At 41.7% G+C, this 23,106-nt stretch overlaps 1 protein-coding gene and 1 non-coding gene across 3 annotated transcripts in view; both read right to left on the minus strand.

Annotated features, from left to right (window-relative positions):
• DYM (dymeclin) overlaps nt 1-23,106 on the minus strand; it is a 519,684-nt gene that overhangs the window by 344,588 nt on the left and 151,990 nt on the right. The gene's annotated exons all lie outside the window — the stretch shown is intronic.
• On the minus strand, nt 2,861-2,998 carry LOC114810430. Its single transcript, XR_003758130.1, has one exon. It is a non-coding gene; the product is annotated as a small nucleolar RNA SNORA7 (small nucleolar RNA).

Raw genomic sequence — 23,106 nt, forward strand, 5'->3', positions numbered from 1 at the left:
ATAGAGATTTTCCCACATTTCTAGGGGGAAGGAAGTGGTAGGGGGACAAGTAGAATGAGAAGCAAGCGTGCCTAATGGGTAGAGCATGGGTCTGGGAGTCAAAAGGAACTGGGTTCTAGTCCCAGTTCCACCACTTGTTTGCTGTGTTACCTTGGTCAAGTCACTTCACTTCTCTGTACCTCAGTACTCTTTTTAAGACTGTGAGCTCAATATGGGACATGGACTGTGTCCAACCTGATTACCTTTGTATCTATCTCAGCGCTTAGAAAAGTGCCTGGCATATAGCATTTAATAAATACCATAAAAAAAAGAGTAGGGAGAGGGTAAAGAGAGGAAATTTTATAGTACCTCTTTGCATACAATATAGTCTTTTCTTATATATTTTTTTCATCATGCAGTTGCAGATTTAATCAGATAAAGTCAAATATCTGATTTGATACATCAACAAAATCGTTACCACAAGTCCACTGATTTAATAAAATGCACAAACCTACTTTTTCTTCTAACGCTTTAGATTTCAATTTTTATTAAGAATTCCCATAAATTCAGCGCTGTCTGGGTTTCTGCAGAAACTTGCAAGGAGAGAGGAGACAAGCTTTCTACAGAATATTGGAAAATCATAATGTACTTGCATCAGTTACAAAAATAATGCTATTTGTTTAAAAATAATAGAGTTGGACGAATTCTTCTTTTGCTGGACAGTATTATTTTATCTCTGCTGTTACTCCATGATTCATTTGCCATTTGAAATCCAAATAAGACTGAACTGGAGTCCTGCATAAAGAACTTAGTTTAAACAGTTCTAGAGTCAGAGATAATTTAGGGGACAAACTGTGACAGGAACTTGACGACGCTGTCACTGAATCAATAGTAGTTATAAAGATTCACCGTAAAATGACCAGATGCCTGCCAGCACACGGAGAGGCAGAAGGGAGGGAGGTGAACAAGGAAGTACGGAGTAGGGAAAAAAATGCATTTTAGGCAGCATTCAGTTCACTGCAGGCATGTGAATGCCTAACCTAGGATTATTCTTTCCAATAAACTAAACTAGCTTCACACAACATTTTAACCAGATAGCTTTAGGATATTAACTACTGTGTTCCAAGGTTTTATAGCCACCTTCATTGCTGAAACCCAGACATTTCAATTTGATGACAAAGACATCAACATGCAAGGTATGGTTATAATGTGTGGATGGTAGAACATAATCACATCTAGCCTAAAGCTTTTGGAATGTAAAACATTAGGAATGAACTTACATCTGGGAAAAGATAATGGTCAGTCAATCAGTCAGTCGTATTTATTAAGCCCTTACTGTGTGCAGAGTACCATACTATGTGCTTGGGACAGTACAATATAACAATAAATGGATACATTCCCTCACACAAAGAGCTTACAGTATAGAGGGCAGGTCATCGGTCACCTCCACCACACCAGGGAGAACTGTGATGCAAAATTATCTCTCCCAAAAATCCTTCTATGCAGAAAAAAAAATTGGCAAGTCCTGGAATGGATAAAGTTAACTTCATATATTGCCTAGATCAAAATAACATCCAATATTCACAGTTGTGGTATAAGAATTTTAAATTTTCAATATGCATCTTTGAGGCTTGAAATTTTCAATTGTACTTTCTCAAGCATCTAGTACAGTGCTATGCACTTAGGGGGTGCTCAATTTGAATGAATCTGGTCTGACTTTTCAAAGCAGTACCACAACCTGATTCTCAAGGGAATTGCAATGCATACGTGGGCCTTGATACCGAATTGTAGAGAATAATTAACAAACTGCAGAACCGGGACTAGAACCTAGGTCATTCTGACTTGTAGGACCGAGCTCTTGTAGGACCGAGCTCTATCCACTAGGCCATGCCGCTTCTGTTCCTGCTCCGGAAATCACAAAGTGACATCCGGGGCAGCCAAGTGGATAAATGTCAAGCTTCTGGAGAATAAAGAAACAAGGTCTCTGACCAGAGCTGGGCCCTTGAACACTGCCATCATTCAGGAAAGCCATGCCAAGCTGCCATTCCCCTATGTTTCCCTCCTATCTTACCTTGTTGATCCCCTAATACAACCCAATCCGCACACTTCACTTCTCTAACGCCAACACACTCTTGGTACCTCCAACTCATCTATCCCACCACCAACCCTTCACCCACATCTTCCCTCAGGCCTGAAACGCCCTGCCCCTTCAAATCCAACAATCAAACACTCTCGCCACCTTCCAAACCCTCCAAATGTGGGCAGGAAATGTGTCTGTTATATCGTTAGATTTTGTCCTCTCCCCAATGATTAGTACAGTGTTCTGCACACAGTAAGAGCTCAATAAATACGACTGGCTGACTGACATCTTCTCCAAGAGGCCTTCCCTGACTAACCTCTCATTTCCCCTATCCACCCTCCCTTCTGCAACAACTATGCACTCGGCTCGGTACACTTTAAGCACTGTGATAAGCAACCCAGCCCCACAGCAGTTACGTTCTCTTTCTTATATTCTATTCCCTCTTTCTGCAATATACTTTAATGTCCATTTCCCCCGATAGATTTTCAGCTTCTTGTGGACAGGGATAATGTCTACCAACTGCCTTGCACTGCACTTTCCCAAATGCTATTACAGTGCTCTGCAAGCAATACTGTCTTGTCTTACACTGTGGAGTCGTTTCCAACTCATAGCGACACCACGGACACATCTCTCCCAGAACGGCCTGCTCTCCATCTGCAATCGTTCTTGTAGTGGATCCAGAGAGTTTTCTTGGTAAAAAAAAGGGAAATGGTTTACCATTGGCGTCTTCTGCGCCGTAAACTCGAGTCTCTGCCCTCTACTCTCTCCCATGCCACTGCTGCCCAGCGTGGGTGAGTTTTTACTTGTAGTAGGTTGCCTTCCACTCGCTAGCCACTGCCCAAGCTAGGAATGGAATGGACAGACCTCTGCTTGACTCTACCTCTTGTAGCCGAGACTGGTAGAGTACTGGAAACCCTCTAGGTGTGACCCTGAGAGGGGGCTGCAAGCAGTAAGCACTCAATAATTGATTGGGCACCACCCTGGTCCCTCCTCTGAAGCAAAGTGAGGAGGAAGTGATAACATGCCTTACAAACTTTGGGAGCAGCAGGCTTGAGGGGTTTGAAACTGTGGGTGCGTGATGGTTAGATTCGAGTATGCCTGAGATAAGATGGTGATGAGCATCAAACTCCTCCTTTAGCCATGGTGTCCTCTTCCTCCAATAGTATTAGCCACATACACCTTTTCTCACATGGGCCTTACAGGGGCTCACAGTTTAAATAGGAGAACACTTTTGAAGACACTGACAAGTTACATGCTCTGTGTTCTAACCCCGCATCTCCATTACTTCTCTGCATTGTGATCTTGGGCAAATCACTTCGCTTCTCGGTTACCTCATCTGTAAAATGGAGATTAAGGCTGTGAGACCCATGTGGGACATGGACTGTTCCCAACCTGACTAGGTTGTATCTACTCCAGCACTAAGTACAGTGCCTGGCACAGAGTAACTGCTTAGCAACTACCATGAAAAAATACATATACCCAAATACCATAATTTTAGTGGGTTGAGATATGGATGTTGGTGAAGAAAATGTAACTAACATCTATCTTATTGAAGAAAACTTATTGAAGTACCTCCTTGAAGAGCAACTGCATTAAAAACACCCCCACAGAACTAATGTTCCTTTAACTGTGAAATGGCTTTGGTTTTTCAAGAAATCAGTCCTCTTCCTCCACCCACCTCAACCCATCCCCCTTTAGTTTTCCTTGTTAAATGCCTGCCTCCCATTTGATCACAGGTTTTCACCACCCATAGATAGCACTTATTCTGTTTAAAAAGGCACCTTAATCATCAAAATAACTTCTTTCCTTTAATACTCAAAATTATTACATGTAGAGTAATAAGTTAAAAAAATTCTGGATCTTTAAAAAGCTTTCTTCATTTTGAGAACTAGTGACGCTGGAAATGAAAGTCTGCATTTTCAAAATTCAACTTACTTTCAAAGCTGCCAAGTAAATGTGATAGTAGTGAGAAGAGTTGGAAGGTATTTAAGATGGGGAAAATGTGGTATGAGCAAAAACTTAAAACCAATTAAAACGGCGGGCAATGAAAATGAGCATTAAATTATTATGTTATTATAAAAATGTCAGGATGTACTGAAATGTTACTTCGTTCACTAAAATTATGACCAAATTGTTTACTTTCAGAAAGCATAAAATTGAGCATTATGCAAATTTACAATGCATGAAATCAAGTAACAGTTTGGTTGTAGCATAATTCTTTTCCCATCTCTTAAAGGAACAGATTCTTCACCTTAAAGGGATCAAACAACATTCCTTAAAGATGTTATATTCTCTCCTCCTTGTTTTACATGGCTCTCACAAGTGTCTGTTTGTTAGTCTAAGTCATTCATTGCCTGTGATGCCTCTGATTAACTTGGAGACTGATCCCGTTAGATCAGTCCATGGTTAATGTCAACTAGCTCTACTGTGTACTATTCCAAGCCCTTAATACATTGCTCAGCACACAGTGATTGTGCAATGAATACTAAATGACTGTTCAATTATTCAATCACAATTTAATGATATAAGGCAATTTATTCAATCATATTTACTAAGCACTTACTGTGTGCAAAGCACTGTACTAAGACTGTGTGGGCTGGGTTGCAGTAGGAGAGTAGGGAGGTGAGGTAGGTGGGGGCAAGGTGATTGAATGCTTTAAAGCCAATGTTGAGGAGTTTTTGTTTGATGAGGAGGTGGGTGAGCAACCACTGGAGTTTCCTGAGCAGTGGGAGCATGGACTGAATGTTTCTAAAGGAAAATGATCCGGGCAGCAGAATGGACCATCGACTGGAATGGGGAGAGACAGGAGGCAGGGAGATCAGCGAGGAGGCTGATACAATAATCAAGGCAGGATATGATAAATGCTTGTATTAACGTGACAGCAGTTTGGATAGAGAGAAAGGGGTGGATTTTAGCAATGTTGTGAAGGTAAAACTGACAGAATTTAGTGATGGGGTACCTGGTATGCATATGCCAACTGATTCTTGCTTGCCAGAGCCCTGCCTCTCAAAGGAGTGGAAGTCCAATAGAAACAGCCCAAGAGGGAATTGATTATTGGTTTTCGGATTGGACATAGTCCCTGTCCCAAACATGGCCCACAGTCTAAATAGAAGGGAGAGCAGAGAGTGAATCCCCATTTTACAGATGAGGAAACTGAGGCACAGAGCAGTTAAGTGACTTGCCCAAGGTCACAGAACAAACAAAATGGCAGAGCCGGAATTAGCCCCCGTGTCCTCGGTCTTCCAGGTCCATGTTCTTTCTACTAGGCCAGGCTGCTTTATTTTCTGTTATCATTGCTGCTTCTCTGACTCAAGGTGCCTCTCACTAAGTATCTACCGTCTAGAAGTGAGTGAGAATGCCTGCCTCGGCGCGTCCAAAAGTGCCTTATTTGAGGAAATCTGGACTACTGATTCACTTATAAGTATGGCAATTTCCACCTGCGTCCGCTCCTTCCTGCCCTGTGGGCAGAAACAGTGAGCAATCCCTGCAAAGGGATTTTTTTTTTAATGGTATTTGTTAAGCGCTTATTCTGTGCCAGGCACCATACTAAGTGCTGGGATAGATACAAGCTAATCAGGTTGGGCACAGTCCATGTCCCACATTGGGCTCACAGTCAATCCCCATTTTACAGATGAGGTAAATGAGGCACAGATGAGTTAAAGAACAGATGCCCAAGAACACACAGCAGACAAGTGGTGAGGCCGAGATTAGCACACAGGTCCTTCGGACTCCCAGGCCCATGCTCTATCTATTAGGCCACGCTGCTTTTCTCAAGGCCATGACAGGCAAGTGTTGCCGAACGCCACGGGCAGCAAGCGTGGAGCCAGGAAGGCCCCTGAGATTTGTCTCTTAAACCCATTCCCCTCTTCAAAGCCCTACTGAGAGCTTACCTCCTCTAAGAGGCCTTCCCAGGCTGAGCTTCCCCTTTTCCCTCTGCTCCCTCTCTGCTCCCCATCCGCCCTCTGCCCCCTTCCTCTTCCCCCCTTCCTCTTCCCTCAGCTAAGCCCCCTTTCCCCCCTTTTCCCTCTGCTCCTCCCCCTGTCCTTCCCCTCCCCTCAGCACTGTATTCATTTGTATATATTTTTATTACCCTGTTTATTATTTTATTAATGAGGTGTACATCCCCTTGATTCTATTTATCGTGATTAAGTTGTCTTGTTTTTGTCTGTCTCCCCCGATTAGACTGTAAGCCCGTCAATGGGCAGGGATTGTCTCTGTTGCCGAATTGTACATTCCAAGCGCTTAGTACAGTGCTCTGCACATAGTAAGCGCTCAATAAATACTATTGAATGAAGGAATGAATGAATGATTCCCAGGCCCATGCTCTAGTCACTAGGCAACGCTGCTTCTCAGCACTGAGAACAAGTGAGAAAGAGTATACTGTCACCCTTGAATTTACAATCCAAGCAGACTTTCACATACTTTGTCACCTCCTCCCTGAAACCCAGAAGACCTTGGGAATAGGGATGGGAGAAAGATGGAGAGTTATTTGGAGACTACTTGCAGTTTGAGACTGATTCCACCGATTACTAACAGAACACCAAGGAATGAGAGGCCCTACATGGAAGAGCCATGTGATCATATGAAAATGCCAAAGAGCTCTGAGCCACTGGGGATTTCCATTATGAGAGGGATATTCCTTTCTAAAGTAAAAGGCGGAAGAATTGCTACTCAAGCAGGCCTTGAGTAAAGTTTAATGGAATAAACCTGAGGCACACAACCGAGAAGCAAGCATGCTTGATCAACGTGCAGCAGTGCGACACCATTGCTACTTTCCTGGCTCAGTATAACTCGCACATGTAACAACTGATGATGATCATGATGATAGTACTTGTTAAGTGTTAACCATGTGTCAGGCACTGTTCTAAGCACTGGAGTAGATACAAGCTAATCAGGTTGGACACAGTCCCTGTCCCAGACGGGGCTCACAATCTTAAATCCCCATTTTACAGATGAGGGAACTGAGGTATAGACAAGTGAAATGACTTCCCCAAGGACAAGAGCAGACAAGTGGAAGAGCTGAGACTAGAACCCAGGTTCGTCTGACTCCTGGGCCCGTGTTCTATCCACTAGGCCATGCTGCTTCCCATAACTGGACAAACACACCCATTCCAATGCCTGTCGGGAGCCTGGACGCAACCATCCCACCCCCCAGGGCGGTGGGGCCACCACCCTGGACAGCCATTCTGTCATCGACAGGACGCAGTGAGTGAATAGGATGAGGAGATAATGACCTCTCCAGCAAAGGAAACCACCCCTACTACCAACCCACAACTCCCACCTCCAGAATTCCATCAGGTCAATAGCTGTTTCCTCCTGTCATGCCCAAACAGCCCCACTACACAGGGATAACAAAACTCACCTGACACCTGTCTCTCCATGTGCACCTGCCAGGCACTCAGCTCTAATAGTGACAGCAAAGCCAGTTTCAAAAACCTCAATGAGTTGAAGCTGGATTTAAGAGCTCAGTGCCTTCAGTATAATGCATTAAGATAAGAGGCCTTTCCTAAGTTCTCATTTCCTCTTGTCCCACTCCCTTCTGCATCGCCCTGATTTGCTCCCTTTATTCCCCCCTCCCTCAGTCCTGTAGCACTTATATACATATCTGTAATTTATTTATCTTAATATCTGTCTCCTCCTCTAGATTGTGAGCTCATTGTGGGCAGGCAACGTGTCTACCAATTCTGTTGTACTGAACTCTCCCAAGCACTTAGTAGAGTGTTCTGTACACAGTAAGCACTCAATAAATATAACTGATTAAGTGATACCTTATGCTTGGAAGTATACAGCAATGAAGAAATCAAATACTGTGGCACCCTGAAATTCTTGGGCACTTATTTCACCAATTCCAAAATCACACCACCATTCCAGGGCACAATGCTTTGAACCACTGCTCCAAGCAACTGCACTCCTAAAGCTGGGCCAATCAGGGTAATTGGCCAGCTAGCCCTTCCCAACAAGCTGCCAGCAACGTCACACAAGTGGAGGATCAGAGGGATGGGAGCGGCGGTGAAACAACTGACTGGGGCATGCATAAGAAGAAGAAGATACTCTTGATCGGGGAATGGGAATGCTCCTGCTTGTAAAAAGCACTCAGAAAAAGGATTGGGGAAGTGAAGTGACAGGATTCTTTTCTGTGGCAGAGTGTTTCTGTGAACTCCACTGTGCCATGGAACATGGGGAAGGAACAACTGGCTAGAAACAGAAATAATTAAAGGGCAAACTACTGAATTGACAAGTAATTTCGGTTTATAAATAAACCCATCCCCGCCACCGCCAAAACCAACTGATGGTTCAGCACAGGTGAGTTGCCTCACACTCCATATCACCTAGACTCGATGGCATATTAACCCCCTGGTGATGCTCAGACACCATCTGAAAACTACCACTGGTAAATAGAAAGATGTGATTCTAGGAAATCGCTAATAACAGTGGAAATGACTTTTGGGGTGGCTTTAGAAAGTATCAACCAAATTCTAGTGAATCGCACAAGAAAGAGTCACTTGGCTGGCATTTCACTTCCTCTGAAAAGTAGATCAGGAAACACTGTAAAGTGTCCTCTTAAGAAATTCTCTAACAATTTTTATGATGCCAGCTTTCACTGGCTGCAAATGCAAGAAAGAGCGTTTGCTGGCAGGCACTAAAAGATGAATGGGTGCCAGGATGCCAACTGGCATTAACCCTAAAAAAGAAAAAAAAATCCACTTGAGCTACAAACAAGACTTCAAGTATGGTAATAATTTGCAGGGAATATCTTCAGTTATCACTTGCCAGATATCTAGCATGTATCTCTAGAGTCAGTTGGCATTGTAGGGTCTTATTCTAAGCTGAGAACATAATGAGGGGCATCTGTTTGTGATATGATGTAACAATCATATCATGAAGAAAAATCTACCTGTTTCCCCAGGTAAAATGTTGACTCAAACCATAATGAGAAAATGGTCATATAAAGGAGGAAATGTTCATTCATTCAATAGTATTTATTGAGCGCTTACTATGTGCAGAGCACTGTACTAAGCGCTTGGGATGAACAAGTCGGCAACAGATAGAGACAGTCCCTGCCGTTTGACGGGCTTACAGTCTAATCGGGGGAGACGGACAGACGAGAACAATGGCAATAAACAGCGTCAAGGGGTAGAACATCTCGTAAAAACAATGGCAACTAAATAGAATCAAGGCGATGTACAATTCATTAACAAAATAAATAGGGTAACGAAAATATATACAGTTGAGCGGACGAGTACAGTGCTGTGGGGATGGGAAGGGAGAGGTGGAGGAGCAGAGGGAAAAGGGGAAAATGAGGCTTTAGCTGCGGAGAGGTAAAGGGGGGATGGCAGAGGGAGTAGAGGGGGAAGAGGAGCTCAGTCTGGGAAGGCCTCTTGGAGGAGGTGAGTTTTAAGTAGGGTTTTGAAGAGGGAAAGAGAATCGGTTTGGCGGAGGTGAGGAGGGAGGGCGTTCCGGGACCGCGGGAGGACGTGACCCAGGGGTCGATGGTGGGATAGGCGAGACCGAGGGACGGTGAGGAGGTGGGCGGCAGAGGAGCGGAGCGTGCGGGGTGGGCGGTAGAAAGAGAGAAGGGAGGAGAGGTAGGAAGGGGCAAGGTGATGGAGAGCCTTGAAGCCTAGAGTGAGGAGTTTTTGTTTGGAGCGGAGGTCGATAGGCAACCACTGGAGTTGTTTAAGAAGGGGAGTGACAGGCCCAGATCGTTTCTGCAGGAAGATGCAGGCAGCGGAGTGAAGAATAGACTGGAGCGGGGCGAGAGAGGAGGAAGGGAGGTCAGAGAGAAGGCTGACACAGTAGTCTAGCCGGGATATAACGAGAGCCCGTAATAGTAAGGTAGCCGTCTGGGTGGAGAGGAAAGGGCGGATCTTGGCGATATTGTAGAGGTGAAACCGGCAGGTCTCGGTAACGGATAGGATGCATGGGGTGAACGAGAGAGACGAGTCAAGGATGACACCGAGATTGCGGGCCTGAGAGACGGGAAGGATGGTCGTGATAGAGAAGTCTGGGAGAGGACCGGGTTTGGGAGGGAAGATGAGGAGCTCAGTCTTGCTCATGTTGAGTTTTAGGTGGCGGGCCGACATCCAGGTGGAGACGTCCCGGAGGCGGGAGGAGATGCGAGCCTGAAGGGAGGGGGAGAGGACGGGGCGGAGATGTAGATCTGCGTGTCATCTGCGTAGAGATGGTAGTCAAAGCTGTGAGAGCGAATGAGTTCACCGAGGGAGTGAGTGTAAATGGAGAACAGAAGAGGGCCAAGAACTGACCCTTGAGGAACTCCAACAGTTAAAGGATGGGAGGGGGAGGAGGCTCCGGCGAAGGAGACCGAGAATGATCGGCCAGAGAGCTAAGAGGAGAACCAGGAGAGGACAGAGTCCGTGAAGCCAAGGGAAATGTCCATCTCTCCTTTGAGTTCCCCAGGTTTGTGTCACTAGTGTAAGATGTGCTTCACCTGAAAATTTTAAAAACTGAGATAGACCAAACAGGAAGCTACAATTTATACACCCTCACTGAATCTCATTGATTAGGTTTTAATTACCTGATTGGGGTCAGATAACACTGATGCAATAGCTTAATTGCAGTGAAATATCACAGTTTAAGTTCTTATGAATAAGTGTCTTTGAACCTATTCTTCGGCCTGGATTTGATACTGCTTTAATTAGACAAAAAAATGTGTGTCAACTTAAAACAGTATCACGGACCATTTATGGTCCACAGACTAATAATCACATTTTATGTGATTTAAAACTAGTGATTTAGGGAGAAGCAGCATAGTCTAGCGGATAAAGCTCATGCCTGGGAATCAGAAGGACCTGAGTTCTAATCCTGACTACCCCTTGTCTGAAAAGTGACCTTGGTCAAGTCACCTCATTTCTCTGTGTCTCAAAATGAGGGTTAAGACTGTGAACTCCAAGTGGGACATGACTTTGTCCAACCTGATTAGCTTGTATTTACCCCAGCGCTTAGTACAGTGCCTGGCACATAGTAAGTGCTTAGCAAATACCATTTAAAAGACAAAAGAAAAGCAGAAACAGAAGTCCACTGAATGTGAGTGAACAATTAACACCTTTTCGCTTCCAGCTTTTCAATATGACACTGGTCTTTTACCTAGACCAATCACTCTTTCTTGGTAAAGACCATTTCAATTTCTCAGTTCAACTTTGGGATTCCAAGTTCCCATTTTGGGTCAATCCAGATCTTAGGTCATACAGTGTCTTTAAGGACATTACCCACACTGAGTTTTAGTTGGAGGCAGAGTCCGGCAGCCAATCTCCATCCCAGCTCCCAATTTAAAGTAAACTGGGCTAGTTCTTGGCCCTTGTGGCATTAGCCTGAATTCCTCTTTGGGTCGGTCAGGTGCAACTGCCTCATTTATCTTTAGGGCATTACCATAAACTGAAATTATTATAGACAGATTAACTTAAAAATGATTATGACTCTGAGGGATGGAGCTACATTTTTACAGTGATATACTTGAAAAATAGCTGAGTCGAATAACTTCAGCTCTTAAACATTTTTCCTAAAAAATGCATCTCTAATAATCTTCAAAATTTAATTTTACAAAACAAAGCAGTTCTGGAATTCTAAAGAGTACTAAAAACAGCTGAAACCACTTATTCTACTGTCCCATCATTTAAATCCAACCAGATAGTTTTCCATTCAAATTATTTTAAAAAGAAAAACTAAGCTTCTGGGGTAAGAACTTGGAAAGAGTTTCTAGCCAAAGGGAATTTTCTTCAACAGAATTTCTAATGGAAATTCTGACAATTGCAACAACAGTGACTTGAACAAAATCACTTCAATCCTTCAGACCTTAAAGACAACATTTTCTGACAGGATGTTTTGGCAAAAATGTAAATGAAATAAAATTGGGCATACTGTCATACATGGGGGGGAAAAAAACTATTCCATTCTCCTGATGGTGATGGTATTATTCCATCTTCTCAACATTGGCTTTAACACAGTAAATCTTAAAAAAAAAAAAAAACAACCCACTTCGCAGAACAGCTTGTTCCTTATTCTTTGAGTATGTTTCATTTCTTTGGGACACTATTATCAGTGATGCACTTGATTATTATTATTATATACCATAATAATAATGGTATTTGTTAAGTGCTTGTTTTGTGCCAAGATCTGTACTAAGCACTGGGGTGGATACAAGCAAATTGGGTTGGACACAGTCCCTGTCCCACACGGGACTCACAGTCTCAATCCCCATTTTACAGATGAGTTCACTGAGGCATAGAGAAGCTAAGTGATTTGCTCGAGGACACAAAGCAGACAAGTGGCAGAGCTGGGATTAGAACCCATGACCTTCTAACTCCCAGGCCCATGGTCTATCGACTAACCATGATGCTTTTCACAATATTTGACACTACTGTCTGGTACATCCAAATTAAAATGAAAGATGCAAAAGTCAGATCTCCCAAGACATTGGAACCATTCTTATTTTAAAAGTCACCATAAAGCTTTCCGAATAAACGGTAGCGTTTTATTATCTCTCTAAGCTTGAGACTACTCAAAGCATCAAGATGAATATGCAAGCAGTTGCCAAACTGAAGAGCTATAGATTTCTATGAATATTTCTATGGATTTTTTTTGCATTCTCAATAACTAAACTGACACTGAATCACAAAGATGTAAAGTTCTAAAGGCAATGATGTCTTAAGAGTATTAACACTGCACAAATAAAACTCTAGTGTGCTAGTTTATGTTTTATGGACTGTAAAAAGTGTTTAGCTCTCACTTAATTTTTCATATCAAAATATTGGCAGGTTTCACATGCATGGATATGTCACCTTCCATAGTGTCATCTTCAGAAAAACAGCACGCTTTCTGTATATCTGAGTCTTTAGTATTATGTCATAAAAATAAGAGATAAGAACCAGTCTAAAATATTGCTGAAGCCATTTTTCAGGATCTGGTGCCATGCAGAATATTTTATAGTTGACTTAACAATACGGCATTGAAATTTCTCAAGAAATATGGCTTTCAGCCCTTCCCTGGGGATATTACTTCACAGACTAATAGATAATATTGTTAGATCTCCTCGTACCTCATTTAAGGTTTTCTTTTTCTTAATTCAATCTAGTATTCTTATGCATCCTCCTTAAATGGACCACATTTCACATTTCCTCTAGCTAGTTTGCATTTCATCATCATCATTATCACCATAATTATCAGTAGCAAATATTTATTGGATGACTACCAGACAGCAGACATTACTAGTATCACATTTTATTAAAAAGACATTTTGTTTGTATAGAAATAAAGAAATACAAAGTTTCTTTCATCCATTCTGTCAAAGATTTCATGAACACCAAGTACTTTAACTCATATTCATCTCCAAGGAAAGTAATACAGATCCTTACCACAAAAGAAGCACAGCATTCCATACTGAACCTTTAAATTATAACGCTTCAGTTTTGGCTAAATAACATATAACTACTATCAAATACATTTTTCATCCTTTTTACAAAGTGCTTTATCTGGGTTAAAATGTTCAAAATTTAACAAAAACTTAAGACTATTTCTTCTCCAAAAATTATTTCCCCACTATAATCCTGAATCCCAAGATTATTTCTGGGATAAAACAAATTGTAATAGAATTGCAAATTTATCAACTCTTTTTATGCCAATTAGCCTCCCCTCTAGACTGTAAACTAGTTATGGACAGGGAACATATCCACAAATTCTGTTGTACTGTACTCTCCCAGGTGCTTAGTTCAGTGTTCTGCACATAGTAAATGCTAAATAAATACCACTGATGGATTGAATGAGAGAGTAATCCTCATATATCTATGAAAGCTAAGGGGATGTGTTATCTTCTGAACAGCCACTCATCTCGGGCAGGATCACTTAGAAGGCCTATTAAACTGACATCACACTGCTATGAAATATATTTAATATATTGATATTACAATTTCCAAAAGAGGAAATTATGAACAAATAATTAAATTTTCCTAAAATAGAATTCCCAACTCCTCAAAAAAGCCACCTACTAGCTATTTTGTTTGTTTGCTTATGTGGTATTTATTAAATGCATGCCACATGTCAAACACTGTTCTAGGCATTGGGGTAGGTATCAGTTAATTAAGTCAGACAACAGTCCCAGTCCCACATGAGGCTCACTGTCTAAGAAAGAGGGATAATAGGTATTTAATCCCCATGCTACAGCTGAGGAAACTGAGGCAAAGAGAAGTTAAGTTACTTGCCCAATATCACAGAGCAAGTAATTGGCAAAGCCAGGTTTAGGACCCAGGTCCTCTGATTCCCAGGCCCGTGCTTCTTCCATTAGGTCACAATGCTTTTCAAACATTAAATATTTCAGCAAAAGAAAATTTCTAAATAGGGTATGGATTAACCAATTTGCAACTCCAAGTCATTTTTTTAAAAGTGAGGAAAAAAAACAAAGGCTACACTGATATCGAGTTTTTCTTGATATGTTCCCTGCTGAAACTGATTTAGAAATATACCCTAACCCTGCCACAGCCAACTTACATAAAAGCAGTGGTGTAGTGAATTGCCAATATCTCCCTGTTGTCAACAGAATTAAAATGCATTTTGAAATGTTATGTCTGGAAGGACTGGTCATTTTTTAAATGTAACTTTTAATTTTTCTTGAAGGATTTGCCTTCTTCCTATTCAATAAAGAATCTGAAATTTCCTTAAAAAACTGACACCCATAATCTGTCGCACAAGTTTAGCTATTGGGTGAACATCAACTTCTTTTTTCAATATAGAGCTCTTTTCCCCAAAGGCAAGATTTTGCTATTGTTCAGTTGAGTCCAATAACTCAAATTAAGTACGCAACACTGCCTAAACAGTGCTCTGCACGTTAACAGATACCTATGTCATCAAATGTTTTTTTTGCCAATGGCAACTGCTGGAAAGGGAGTATAATAGTAAACTCTTAATATGTACATGTTCTTTGTAATTCCTCAAAATAAAAGCAATAGTAAAACCCATTAGCTTTGCAATTTTTGAACGCAGTTTTTCCTGAATCTAAAAGTATAACCCAATCTGATCATTTATACTGCACTGTATATTTTTAAAGGTGAAAAATCCAACTGAAACTCAAAGATTATTTTCAAAAAACATTTTATCAAGTTATCTCAACAAGGTGAGGGTTACACCGGTACTTTTGTGAACCGCCACACTAAATATATTTCACCCTGGTGACAGAAGATACAAGATTTCTCTGACCAATTTCCAATAAACGGTTACCTTCCCTTCTATTCCTGAGGTTCCCAAAGCACCACAATGCCATTTCACCAGCCCCTCTGAACTATAAACTTGTTGTGGGCAGAGAATGTGTCTACCAACTCTTGTTATACTGGACTCTCCCAGGGGTTTGATACAGTGCTCTGCACAGAGTAAGTGCTCAATAAATATGATTAATTGGAGGTGATCACAATTGTGCCACTCCTGTAATTCTGTACTGGAACTGGGCTTTCACAGAACTGCAACAGAAAATCACCATTTTAGCATTCAGTGGCAACCGTAACAAATCAATCTCGATAGAGATAGTTTCAGCTTTCTGTTCAACTCTGGATGACTGAATTCCCCCTTTTGCTCACTCTAGTTCTTATGCCATGCATTATCCCCTGAACCCAATACAAATGTATCTCATATACAAATGGGACATGACTTAGAGCAGGCATCTGCAACCATTTCATGCAGAAGAGCCAAATAGAATATCTTTGGGCAGCTGGTGTGCACAGATCCAATCATACAATTTAAACAGACAGTGGTGGGTGGAGGATCAAAGCAGAATGGGAGAGAGGACAGAGCCACAGAGACAGAAACAGAGAGATAAAATCAACTTATTCCTGGTTCACTGGTGAAGCAGGGTGAGCGCCAGAGTCACAAAGCACCATGTCTACTGCTGTTGCATTTAACTTTCTCCTCTTCCTCCTCCTCCTGTGCATCTGCTGCCATTGCTCTGGACCTGGTTTGATTGGGGAAAACTGTGGCCCCTCGCCTGGAGTGCCACAACCCGCTGTCATGCCGCTAAACATGATTGGGAAATGCAGTGCTTAGCACAGGGGTCCTTCTTTGTCTTCCGCTCAGAGTACACCAGTTGTTATATCGGTACTTGTGGGAAGCACCAAGCTTGGAGCAAGGATGTTCTTTCATTCCTTCATTCTATCATATTTATTGAGCACTTACTGTGTGCAGAGCACTGAACTAAGCGCTTGGAAAGTACAAGTCAGCAACAAAGAGAGACAATCCCTGCCCAAAACGGGCTCACAGTCAATCAATTGGGTTATTGTGCACGTGTTCTTGTCCCTTCCAGTACATTGGGAGCTACTTGAGGGCCTACTTACTCTTATTATACTCTCCTTAGTGCTAAACCTAAGTCCGCATTCAGTGACTGCTCAAAAATTCCACTGATTGATTGCCCTTGTACATTCCTATCTAGTATGCAGCTGAGAAGCAGCATGCCTTAGCTGATAGAGCGCAGGTCTGGGAGTCAGAAGGTCATGGGTTCTAATCTAAGCTGTCACTTGTCTGCTGTATGACCTTGGGCAAGTCACATCACTTCTCTTTGCCTCAGTTCCCTCATCTGTAAAACTGGGATTGAGACCTTGAGCCCCACAAAGGTCAAGGACTGTGTCCAACTCGATTTGCTTATATCCACCCCAGAGCTTAGTACAGTGTCTGGCACATAGTAAGTGCTTAACAAGTATCATCACTATTATTATTGTTATTATCAATATTATTATTAACTGACACATGCCAGTGTGCACAGAGTCCAGAGCCTGAGGAGGATTGCAAGTGTGATGACTGGGGGTAGATGGAAAGGACAGGTATGACCAACTAGAGCTTGTCCTACTATTTGGTGAGGTGGGTGGGACCTGATCCAGAGCTATGTTCCGCAGGCAGAGGCCGAGGAACGGAGCTATTAACTTCCTCAGCCCCTTTCCAGCTCCAGAGGGCAGGAAGGGACAAGCTACTTCCTACCCAGAAAGGTGTTAGAAGGAGGTAACGGCACCAGCCGTATTGAGTCCAGTCTGTTAACAGATGAGACACCTGTGCTCAAGAGTCACACCTGCTATCAGGAAGAGCCACAGCTACCTCACTATAATAATGTTGGCATTTGTTAAACGCTTACTATGTGCCAAGCACTGTTTTAAGCGCTGGGGTAGATACAGGGTAATCAGGTTGTCCCACGTGAGGCTCACAGTTAATCCCCATTTTACAGATGAGGTAATTGAGGCACAGAGAAGTGAAGTGACTTGCCCACAGTCACACAGCTGATAAGTAGCGGAGCCGGGATTCAAACCCATGACCTCTGACTCCCAAGCCCGGGCTCTTTCCACTGAGCCATGCTGCTTCTCTATAATAATGCTGGTATTTGTTAAGCGCTTACTTTGTGCAAAGCACTGTTCTAAGCCTGGGGGATACAAGGTGATCAGGTTGTCCCACGTGGCAGAGCTGGGATTCGAACCCACGACTTCTGACTCCCAAGCCCGGGCTCTTTCCATTGAGCCACGCTGCTTCTCTGTAGGTTTCCCACCCCTACATAGAGCTAGTAGGGCAGCAGCAATTATGTCCTTTGAATTATTCTTCCTGATACAGTCCCATAAATGGGTCTAGTACAGCTGTTCAGAGAACCCAACTTACTTTTTGCAGATGCCCAAGTTTTTCTACAGTCAGATCAGGACACGGTCCTAGTCTTATACCACCCCAGTCCTCCCTCCCTACTGCTGTTTAACTACTTGGATTGCCGTTTTTAAAGGAAGATGTTGAAAGAAGGTAGTGGAGAGGAAGATCAATAGTTTCAAAATCCCAGTCCGAGAAGGAGCGTGGCCTAGTGGAAAGAGCACAGGCCTGGGAGTAAGAGGACCGAGTTCTAATCCCAGCTCCGCCACTTTGCTGCGTGACCTTGGGCAAGTCACTTCACTTCTCTGCGCCTCAATTACCTCATCTGTAAAATGGGGATTAAGACTGTGATACCTATGTGGGACAGGGACTGTGTCCAACCCAATTATCTTGTATCTACCCCAACTACTTAGTACAGTGCCTGGCACTTAGTACGTGCCTAAGACCATAAAAAAACCCTAAGATTATATACAAAGAGTGCACCTAACCATAATTAAGTACACTGGCATAAAGTTTGGCTAATGTGGCTTTTAAAAGGATGGACTGTAATCAGTAGGGCCAAGTCTAAAGTTTTCTTCTAGTGATACTATGTTAAGAGCAGAGGGAATGATTGCCAGTTTTTATGTTATTCAATTTTAAATATTAAAACTGTGTATTTACATAAACATGGCCTCAGAATGAAAAAAGGTTGAATTTTATTTAAGAGCCCTTGCTGCCATTCACAAATTCTGTCAGCAAGAAAAACTTTGACTAAATTAAAGGCTTGACTTTACTCCAAGGACACATATTGTGATTTATGTAAATTATAACAGCTGCTTAATAAAAATTTAACACTAGCCTGTTTGAGATGGAATTTATCAGCTTTACAGTGAATAAATTATAACTACTTTGTATTTCAGAAGTGACATTTTTAGTAATGAACTAGATTAGAAGGTTACTTTTTATAAAGTAGCATGCTGACTTATTTTAATAAATTTTTGAAGTTTTTTTATTCACCATTTTACAAAAGATTATTGGAACTATAAAATCTGTAAGTTTTTAAAAGTCCAAGGAAATGGGATATGGTTTAGGGATTACATTTTTTGCTCTTTATACAAATTGATTAATATCATTAAAGTTCTTGAATGACATCAATTAATCCCTTCTCAAACTATAAATGTAATCAAAAAGAAATATTAGGAGGAAATAAGAACAAGGGTTGAATCTAATATAGAAATACTGTCTATTAGATTCACTATTTTACCTCCTTGAGCTGAGTGCCACAATGAACATAGTAAGGATGCAATAAATACTATTGAATGAATGAACAAGAAGTCTGGCAAAAGAGAAATGATATGGTGACTTTCAAAGTCATTGCAGGAAATTCTGTCAGGGGTGACCCTCAACAAGCCACAAGAAAGCTTGGTAATAGTTCTATTATTCTGCAATTCTGCAATAACACTTCTTGAAGTCTCTAGATCTTATAACATTTCTAGTATTTACCCCAGCACTTAGAACAGTGCTTGACACACAATAAGCACTTAACAAATACCATTAAAGGGAAAGTTTCAAAATATTTTAAACTCCATTAGAGGATCATTAAATCTATTCTACTGATTTATGAACAATTACAAAGAAAATTATCCACATTCCTATCTAACATCTAGGACTTTTGGACATTGGAACTTGAATGCTATTTTTATTATAACAATAACCTAGATACTATTTTCTCTTTAATAGCTCAGTACTAAATTGAAAAATTGAAATTGAAAGCAATAATCAGTGAAAACACATAAGCACTTCCCAAGGATTCACAAAAATTAAAACTTTGGACTACAACTACACCTTTATATTTAGAAGGCCACTTTCCTCATGAAAGCCCAAACTGCTATAAATTGAAACCTATTCTTTTCACAAGGATGCCTGTTTCAAGGTGCCACATTCTTCTACATTTAATATAGTTTTTCTTTCCCCAAGTGAGTCACCCCAGGAAAGTCAACTCTTCTGAGCTCAAAATAATAAAACCCATCAAGCAAACCATATGACCATTTCTATACTGTAATAACTATCTCAAAAAAAATACAATAATTTCTTTGTCAGCTATTTCTGGAAGGAATGTGATTTAATCTTCTATACCAAAGAAGTTAATTTCATTGCTACATTATTATTTGCCTAAGCAAAGAATCATTACTTTGGCTTATTATAATTTGGTCAGCATAACCATAACAGCAGCAAAGGAAAAAAATGTTTTTGATGGCTTGCACAAATGGAAAAAAAAACATATATCAAGGGTTATTCTGCAAAAACATTATGTTTGTGATGGAAATTCTATTTTGGCAGAACACATTTAATTAGACTTGGCTCTTTTAAAATATTACATGTGAAAAGTTTTAATCACATTACGGCTTTGTCTCAAACTAAAAATGGAAAATTTTTTTTTCATCATGACTCTTAGTATATCCTTATTTCACCCATGTTTTCCTAGGAATTGAAAAGACTTACAGAACTTGAAAATATTAGACAACCCTAAGGCCAAAAAGGTAAAGGCTAGAAATTTGGGGAACTTCTGCATTAATTCCCCTTTCTTACCACTAAAAATTTATAGCCCAACAGTTTCATTGGGCCCATAAGGACCTTATGTTTCCCATCTACCCTTTTTTGTTGGCCTGTGGGGCATTCTAAAAACTGCCGACTGAACCTCTCTTGGAGGGGGGCATCAGAACTGCAGAAAAAGGAGCTGAAAATACATTTCCCAGTGGGCAAAGGGGGTGACATCCAGTAGACTGCTAACCACCAAGGGCTTCCAAGTAGAGTTTTGCGTCTGCTTCCTTAGGGAGATTATCCCAACTTGTGGGAAATGGTGCCAAACTGAAGGAATCCTTCAAGAGGAGTTGCGGATGGCTTCGGCTTGCTCTTTCCCTCTCCCACTCAGTATTTCTAGCTGAACTGCTGATAATAACTGACTCCACCCTGCCCCGAGAAAAAAGCCAGTTAAGACTCCATTTGGTAAACTGGTATTTTTTCTCCTGGCTCGTTGGAAAGGTTAATCCAAAGAAATACAGGTTTGGATTTCTGGTTTTGGAATTGGTACTTTTAGCTTTCCATAGAGTTTCCATCCTCTTCTAAATATATATTCTTTGAGTAAATTATTACTTACAAATATTGTGTCTGTGAATGTCCTCTTAATAGGTTCACAAATAGTTTTATGGTTTTCCAAAAAGCCTACATGGGGCTTCAAATAGAATCCTGACCACCTCTCTTAATATCCCTAGTCTTCTGGACAGTTTGGGGCTGTATAAGGCCTGTGATACCGATTCTTCCACAGGATCTTTGGATCACACAGCAAGTACTAAGGCGTTTGGCTTGTATCACTAAACACTGACAAATTTGTTCTACATTATTATTCTGCTAGTCGATTAATTTCCTTGTTTTTTCCTTGAGCTAAAAGTCAGATTTTGATGGGGCATTAAAATAGAGTACAGTATAGTTGGAAAGCAGCAATTCAGGAAGAGTGCCAAAAAATCTCCCAAGGATCAGCAACCTGAACCCTCGCCCTTCATTGAGGCAGCTGCAAATTCAATCAATGAGCACTGTACTAAGCACTTGGGAAAGCACAACAGAGGTAGTAGACACAGTTCCTCCCTCAAGGACCTTACAATCTACTGGGGAAACAAGCTTGGGGAGAAACACAACACTGACTCTCAACCTCTTCCTTAAATTTAAAGGGTCTTATTGGGAATTTATCCAAGGAACCAACCTGCCACAGATCAATTCCCAAGAAAGAACTTTAATTTGGGGCTGGTGGGGGGAAACTGTGAAGGGAAACTTGACACTGAAGAGGGAAAAACCTGCCATCCTGAGACAACGGATGCCAATTTAATGGGAATCGATTCAGAGGAGTAGCCTGCCTCCCCTTCAACAATTCCCAAGCACTTAGTACAGTGCTCTTCACATAGTAAGGGCTCAATAAATACAACTGAATGAATGAATGAACAATGCAGCTATTTGGTGGCTAAATAGAAGTGGACTGACAAGAGTGAGCCCTTTGACTCTTCCCTACCTCTGGCATAACCTAGGAGAACTGGTGAATGGAGTGCTGGAGGCCACCCAGGATTCCGGCACATCTCTAGAGATGAGAAGCGGCGTAATCTAGTGCACAGAGCATGGGACTGGGAGTCAGAGGACCTGGGTTCTAATTCCGACTCTGCCATTTGTCTGCTGTGTGACTTGGGGCAAGTCACTCAACTTCTCTGAACCTCTGTTACCGCATCTGTAAAATGGGGATTAACTCCTACTCTCTCCTAGTTGGACTGAGAGCTCCACTGGGGACAGGGACAGTGTCCAACCTGATTAACTTGAATCTACCCGAGCATTTAGAACAGTGCTTGGCACATAGTAAAGTGTTTAACAAGTACCATATATCTCGGGAAGATCACTTTTGCCAGGATACCGCCGATACCTAAGGAAAGAGGAAATGGCTCCGCTGACCCAGAATCCCACCCCAACACTCATCATCCCAACTGACATCATTTCTGTAGGTGGCAGAGAAATGGCTTGAGGCCCTTGAGTGATTCCACATAAATGCTGCTCATTTATTTCCAAAAAGTAATCTGGAGCATTAGGGATCAGCATCATATCCATATCTCTTGATAGCCTTGCCTCTTCAATCAATTGTGTTCCTTACCTCCAAGCTCCTCTAGACTGTAGACTCCTTGTGAGCAGGAAATGTATTCTACTGACTCTGTTATAGTGTACTCTCCCAAGCACTTAATACAGTGTTCTGCATACAGGAAGCGCTCAATAAATCGACTGAATGATTGTTTCCCTGTACCTGTGCAGACGAGGTATCATTCAATCATATTTATTGAGCATTTACTGTGTGCAGAGCACTGTAATTAAGCGCTTGGGAGAGTACTGAGGGCCTTTGGAATTGGGATTCCCTGCTTTTCTAGGGGGTGACAGTTGACCATATGCTGGAACACAAACCACAGTCCAACCAACAGAGGTGTTAGAGGATGTCATTTTGCTGCACTTGCAAATACTCTCCAAGGCATGTGGACTAAGGCCCTCTACAGCCATGGCCTTGAGGTCACTTGGCAAATTCAAAACTTTAACCATTACTACATTCTTTCAATATTACCCCTTATTGCTGGCTCTCGGATGAACAATGATTTTGAAATTACTTTTCCTAAATCAATAGAGTTGAAAAGGTGGCTAGGGAATCATCTAACCCATCCCTCTGATGCTAAGCAACAAGACAGTGGCTCAGCAGTATTAAGAAAAAATTAACACCAAAACAGGTAAAATGTTGTCACCCTGGCACAAATGGAGAGGCTGATATACAAGACAAAAAAGTCTTTGTGTCTAGTTACTGTGTATTTCTGACATAGTTGGTCAAAATTAGTGACATTTCCTTGAGTCCCTGGAAATTTCCCCAAAATGTAGTAGTAGAAATCATCATC

The sequence above is a fragment of the Ornithorhynchus anatinus genome, chromosome 3 (assembly GCF_004115215.2).
Source record: "Ornithorhynchus anatinus isolate Pmale09 chromosome 3, mOrnAna1.pri.v4, whole genome shotgun sequence".
Taxonomy (NCBI): Eukaryota; Metazoa; Chordata; class Mammalia; order Monotremata; family Ornithorhynchidae; genus Ornithorhynchus; species Ornithorhynchus anatinus.